This window comes from Aegilops tauschii, chromosome 3 (genome assembly GCF_002575655.3).
Source record: "Aegilops tauschii subsp. strangulata cultivar AL8/78 chromosome 3, Aet v6.0, whole genome shotgun sequence".
NCBI lineage: Eukaryota > Viridiplantae > Streptophyta > Magnoliopsida > Poales > Poaceae > Aegilops > Aegilops tauschii.
Window position 1 is genome coordinate 211,978,431 of NC_053037.3, and position 6,609 is coordinate 211,985,039.

The 6,609-nt window shown below is 42.4% G+C and overlaps 1 long non-coding RNA gene across 1 annotated transcript; it reads left to right on the forward strand.

Moving 5' to 3' along the window:
- Positions 1-4,189: 4,189 nt before the first annotated feature.
- LOC109777348 (uncharacterized) lies at positions 4,190-6,044 on the forward strand. Its single transcript, XR_002236299.4, has 5 exons — positions 4,190-4,616; positions 4,741-5,079; positions 5,147-5,243; positions 5,324-5,445; positions 5,524-6,044. It is a non-coding gene; the product is annotated as an uncharacterized lncRNA (long non-coding RNA).
- Positions 6,045-6,609: the final 565 nt, after the last annotated feature.

A 6,609-nucleotide genomic window follows, 5' to 3' on the forward strand; every position in this document is an offset into this window, starting at 1 on the left:
CCCTCTAATGTTCCAGTTAAGAATATTCCAACTTCTATTTGTGTTATTCATGGATACATAGATGTATGCTGCACCAGAAATCAAGCAGCAGCACTTGATCAACAATTAATAGTAAGAAAAGATCACAAAGGACCCTAAGCCACAACACATGACAAGACCGGCAACACATCCAAAAGCCATACATCACAGAAGTTCCATTAAGATAGCACATCTCTAGATGAAATAGTTGATTAAAGTACCAGCATCCAAGGATTACACCATAAAAAGAGCTATCCAAAAGAGAACATGGGGATCCAACCAAACTACCCCCAACCACTTTTCCAACTGAGGCCAGCTATCATCATGTAGATGTGGAAGTGTTTTCCTCTCCATTAGCCAAGGGCACCTTGACCAACTCCTCATCAAGCCTTCTTCTTGGCTTCTTGGCCAGCTTGTCCTCCAGCTCCCTCTCAGCAACCTAACAGAAAGAGGAAGTGAGGTTTTTAACAACTGATTTTTGAATAACAGGAGGGACAACATTACAAGGTAGACACCTATTATTTGAGAAGGAGTTTCTTTTGTATCCATCATTATCTTTCTTAATTCTGTCACTCCTCCTTACCTCTGTTTCCACTAGGGAAGTTATTCCACTCCTTCTCTTCCTTAGGTTGTCAGGGCCAAAAGGCTGCAGTAAAGCCTGGGATTCCACATCTTGCATATTGGAAGGCACTCCAATATTCTCCTTGTCCTTATCCTTGGCAAGCTGTTCCTCTAGGACAATGGCCTGACAAATAGGAGCATGTGAAGCAGGACACTTATCAGGTATATGAAACAGTATAGCTTGTTCCATGTTCTCCACAGCAGAGAAAAGTTCCCACATTCCAGACTTAAGCATATTGATAGTCCAATCAAACTTATCAGGAGTCAAGAGAAGGTGGACAATAAAATTAAACCAACTTACAAGAATGTTGGCAGAAAAGGAGTTTTTATTATCCACAAACTGCTCTTGGAAGTGTTTCTTCCACAGCAAGAGGCCTTCTTCAGATACAATATGATCATTATTAGCAGTTGCAGCAAGTTGTATGCATTTCAAACCAAGAAGAGAGGGTGCCTTGCTGAAATGCTCATTAATTTGATTAACCCAATTACCTTGAAGTCCAGACTGAAGATCCTCAATGTTTGTGACAGGATCAAGTCCTCCTCTGGAGGTATTGATATGATCAGGACTGCAATGAATGGCCTGATCTGAAGAAACACCAACTTGGGCAGCAAAGCAAGGTTCAGAACCTGGCACTGGATCTCCCTGAGGAAAGACAGGATCCAAACTAGTCTCCAAAGCAGAACTCATATGCAGATCAGTGGAATGAGAGCCCAAAACTTGAGATTCAGGGATAAAAGCATGAGCAGCCACCTTTACAACCCCAGAATGGTGAAAATCATCCACTTGTTGCAGCTGGTTTGCAACATCTTGAATAGGAAGGTCCTGCAACCGCATTCTGCTCATGCAACAAGTTAGGCTCCTCATCATCAGATTGATATGCCTGAATGATGTTCTGAAGGCCATTAGCAACCACAATGGCAGGAGGAGGCAGAGCAACATGCTCATTATCTCTGAAAATCAAATTCCCAGCTAGCACAGGTGGCAGTAAAAGGTTTGAATTATCTCCTTCAGAGAAAGACATGTCTGAAGATAAGCTGTTGTTGCTAAAAGCAGGAAGTAACTCTTCACCATCTGCCCAAGCCATCTCTTCTTGCTGCACAGCATCCAAAATATCCTCAAGAGGTGCATTCAGGTTGTCCTGGTGTGGTATATTCCAGTTGTCATCTTGCTCCCAGTTGTCCTCATTCTGAACATCTAAAATGTTCTTGTTGAGTGCAGCATTGTGAAAGCCAGCACCAGGCTCAGCATTCTCAGGTAAGGGGTGTGGGTCCACATTGTCAGGTGGAATCGGGTCTTCATCTGCTGGCCCCCCACCAAGAAGCTCACTAGCCAAAACTTCAATGGAAGAAGACCAGCCATCTTCTTCAAACTCCTCTCCTTCAGACCATCTCATGCTTTTGGGTATTGCCAAGTTCATAACACGAGCCTTGACCACAATACGGCCCATGTGGTCATCTTCCTTGTCCCAGGAAATCATGATGAGAAGACTCACTAGTACATTATTCTCAAATTAGTTCCATTCTCATTAAAGGATGATGCTAAAGCTTGGTACAATACTCTTGCTCCTGGTTGTGTGCATAGTCCCCAGGATGTGATTTATTACTTCTCTGAAAAATATTTCCCTGCTCATAAGAAACAAGCTCTTTACAAGAAATATTTAACTTTGTGCAAACTAAAGAAGAGAGTCTCCCACAAGCTTGGGGGAGGCTTTGCCAGTTACTTAATGCTTTGCCTGATCATCCTCTTAAGAAAAATGAAATACTTGATATCTTCTATAATGGACTAACCGATGCTTCTAGGGACTTCCTAAATAGTTGTGCTGGTTGTGTTTTCAGGGAATGAACTATTGGACAAGCTGAAGAATTATTGAATAATATATTGAAAAATTATGATGATTGGACTCTTCCTGAACCACCGGCTAAACCCACTCCAAAGACGAGGGGTATATTATATCTCAGTCCTGAAGATATGCAAGAGGCAAAGAAATCTATGAAGGAAAAAGGTATTAAAGCGGAGGATGTTAAAAATTTACCTCCTATTGAAGAAATACATGGGCTTGATACACCACCACTGCCTAAGGTGGTAGAGGTAAATTCTCTAATGAAGTTCAATGATAATGATAATCCTCACAATATGCATCCTAGCCAATGCCTTTATGAGTTTGAAAACTACATTAGAAAACAAGATCACTTCAATGCAAATGTTATGAAACAATTGAAATATAATTCTGATATGATTACTCGCTTGAGTGACTTGCTATTTAGAATCTCAAATGATGTTAGAGGTGTTTGGAGACATGCTTCTATGGTAGAAACTCAGTTAGAACAAGTTGCTAAATCTCAAAGAGAATTGCTTGATGAAATGAATAACAACATACATGACTTTGCTGTTAGAGTTGCAACTAGAGGAGGTAAAATGACTCAGGAACCACTTTATCCTGAGGGACACCCAAAAAGAATAGAACAAGACTCACAAAGAATTAACACTGATGCGCCTAGTCCTTGTAGAAAGAAAAAGAAGAAGAAAAATGATAGGACTTTGCATGCTTCTAGTGAACTTGAAATAGAAAAATCTCCTGATAATGATAATGAAACTTCTATCTCAGATGCTAAAACTCAGTCTGGTAATGAACATTCACCTAGTGATAATGAAAAAGGTAATGATGAGGTTCATGAAGACACTCAAACAAATGAAAAAGAACCAGACAATGATGTTGAGATAGAACCTCGAGTTGATCTTGATAACCCACAACCTAAGAATAAAAGGTATGATAAAAGAGACACTGTTGCTAGAAAACACGGTAAAGAAAGAGAACCGTGGGTTCAAAAACCTATGCCTTTTCCACCTAAGTCAACTAAAAAGAAAGATGATGAAGAATTTGAACGCTTTGCTGAAATGCTGAGGCCAGTCTTTTTGCGTACTCGCTTGACTGACATCTTGAAAATGCCTCCCTATGCAAAGTATATGAAAGACATCGTCACAAATAAGAGAAAAAAACCGAAAGCTAAAATCTCCACTATGCTTGCTAATCTTTACATAATAATAAAGGACAGAGCCTTTCATAGTTCTCCATACGTCGCCTCTTTATATCCATTGGTTTTATGTTAAACATAAAGATCGACGACTCAGATTAAGAAATAGATCTAACAGTTTGAAAAGGAAAAAAAACATCCGCACCTCTTCCCACGGTACGACGAGAAGAAAATGAAAACAAAAGCCAACACAGTATATGAATTCAATTAGTACTTCGTCTCCATCTTCGTCTCCTAAAAGCTGCTTAGGGCATCTACAATGCAGAGATGCTTATGTAGACGCTTAAGGAAGGATTTGGGATTTTCACGACATGAAGCGCCCACCTAAGAGCCTATCCTCCAACGCAGTGAGCAATTATGAGACGCTTAGATGCTTAAAAACAAACAAAGGCCCACCTAGCGTACAGAGAATTTGGACGAAGCGCCGGGCGCGTCGTTAGGCAGCGACGCTAGGGAATAGACCGGGAATCATGCCTACGTGGCTAGAACGGACGGGAATTAGATCCTGGCACCGATCATAAGCGTCCGCGTTGGACATGCCCTTAGAATATCAACCGTGAAATCCACTCAAAGAAAAAATTCAACCGTGAAATTCACGTGCACCTCTCACAAATCCCACCCCTCTCTCACGATCACCCCTCACGCGACCTCCTCCTGTGACGCCCCTCACATAGTCGCCACCGACGCCTTACCAGCAACAACCTCGCTGATCCCTCCACACGCCGCCGCCTCCAACTCACGGTCTCCACGGGCGCCGAGATGGACGCAACCTCCCACACGCTGTCGTCTCCCTCCAGATCTGGGCTGCCATCGATCCCCTCTGCATCTAACGACATCGATTTGCCTACGTACGTGGAGGGCGGCCGGGGCCGCGTATCCCGGCCAAGGGTGTCGTGCTTGCCCAACGCCCCGGAACATCGTCTTCCACTGTAGCCCCTCCTCAGGTCACATCCGTTGCCTTCTCAATTATTGGTATCATGCTATCTGATGCATCCCTTCAGATTTTACCGCACCAAGGTGACTACACAATTTTTTGATATCTATCGGCTGACATTGGTGTTCATCCAGGAGGCAAGCGGCAGCATATACGTACATTTACTGACATTGAAGTTCATCCAGGATAGATGTAGTAGGAGTAGACCAAAGGAAATGAATGTCAACCTGAATGGATCAACGTCTGGTGTGGTCAGAGCAGTCGGCCGCGGTGGTGCTAGATGCCAGGCTATGGCCGAGGGGAACAGGCGAACAGTCAAGATGGTTCCGTCCGAGAACAAGGAAGACAGCGGGAAGGAGGCGGTACACTAATGCGATGCACGGTCTGAAAAACTGGGGGCACCGGATTGAAAGCATGACATCTGCACTGAGCCACTACCACTGCTGAACACCGACCTCAAGTTGATTTTCTTGGTACAATGCTTGCCTTCAGTTCAGCTTTCATGGTTGTTATATGCTGAACCTTTAATTTTTTCTGCAGAATCTTCAAATGGATTTGCGGGCTATAGGTCAATGCCGTCACATTGGTCAACGACAGCCGGTTCATATTTATCGATTGGCAACAAAATTCTATTGAGGTATGTTTAAGGGATGACCTTCGGACTATTGTTTGCATGTAATTCTTGGGGCATTGGTGCTGATCTCCTCACTCTTGCAGAGATGGTTTATTAGAGATTTTCGAACGCTGAAATTAGATGAAGATGTTGCTAAGACTAACACCTTGGAATGGATGTAAAAAAATATGTCCTAGAGTATAGAAGATTGTCTTCAGTGTGTCATGTAAGCTATATCTTCAGTCATCCTCAACCACTTGGAGTGGTCATTGATGTGTTCTTTTTTTGTTGTTGAGAATTGCAGGATGTGGACCTTCTATCGCGGTTGAGGGATGAGCAGTACAAGGAAGACATGATTATCAAGACGGACATCAGGTTGTGAGGACCTTCTGAAAGTGATTGAATGGAGCAAACTCACCGAACCTGCTGCCGCTGCCAGTGCTGCCCCTCTTGGCTCCCTGAAAGGGCCTGCTTGGAAGGTGCTGGCCTCCAGAACAGCGACCTCATGCTCAAGTCCTAGCCAGCCTAGCAACAAAGAATGGAGACTCAGTATTTTTTATGCTTCAACTTGTTTGCCGCAAATGTTCAACGATGCGTTGCATTTTGGGCTTCAGTTATAACTTCTACTGACCAGAGTGTATTTGATACGCCCATGCCTATGTATTGTTGTTGCTTTGTATTTGTGTTCTCCATTATAGTGTTATGTATAATAGGAAAGCTCACCTTTTTAGTCACAAGTCGGGTAGGCATTCTGCCCGTTCATTGGGATTCAGTATCGTTCATTGAGAATAAGAACAAAACTGAATTGCTTTTTTGTTCCCCTTATTCTCCTCTGGTTGACAAATGGAAAGAACCTGAAGGAGCATGTTCCCCTTATTTGTTCCTCAGGTTGACAAAAGGAAAGAACATGAAAGAAACTAAATTGCTTGTTTGTTCGCCTTGTTTGTTCCACAGATAAAATTAAATTCGCTAATTGAACTGTACACTTTGCTTCCGTAGTTGGAAAATTTTCACCATGAATGCTGAGGAAACAACTAAAGGTATCATTGTTGGTTTGTTTACATGTCATTTTTTAGCGATGAAAAAGTCAACAATGTTGAATGATGTGCGGGGGGATCTCAAATCCATATGTTAGGCACTGCACGGTTAATGTTAACAACTACTCCCTCCGTTCCTAAATACTTGTCTTTCTAGGCATTTCAAATGACTATCACATACGGATGTATGTAGACATATTTTAGAATGTAAATTCACTCATTTTACTCCGTATGTAGTCACTTGTTGAAATGCCTAGAAAGACAAGTATTTAGGAACGGAGGGAGTAGAATATGTGTTCCGTTGCAACACACGGGAAAATAACTATTATATTGTTATTTAAAAGAATGTAATG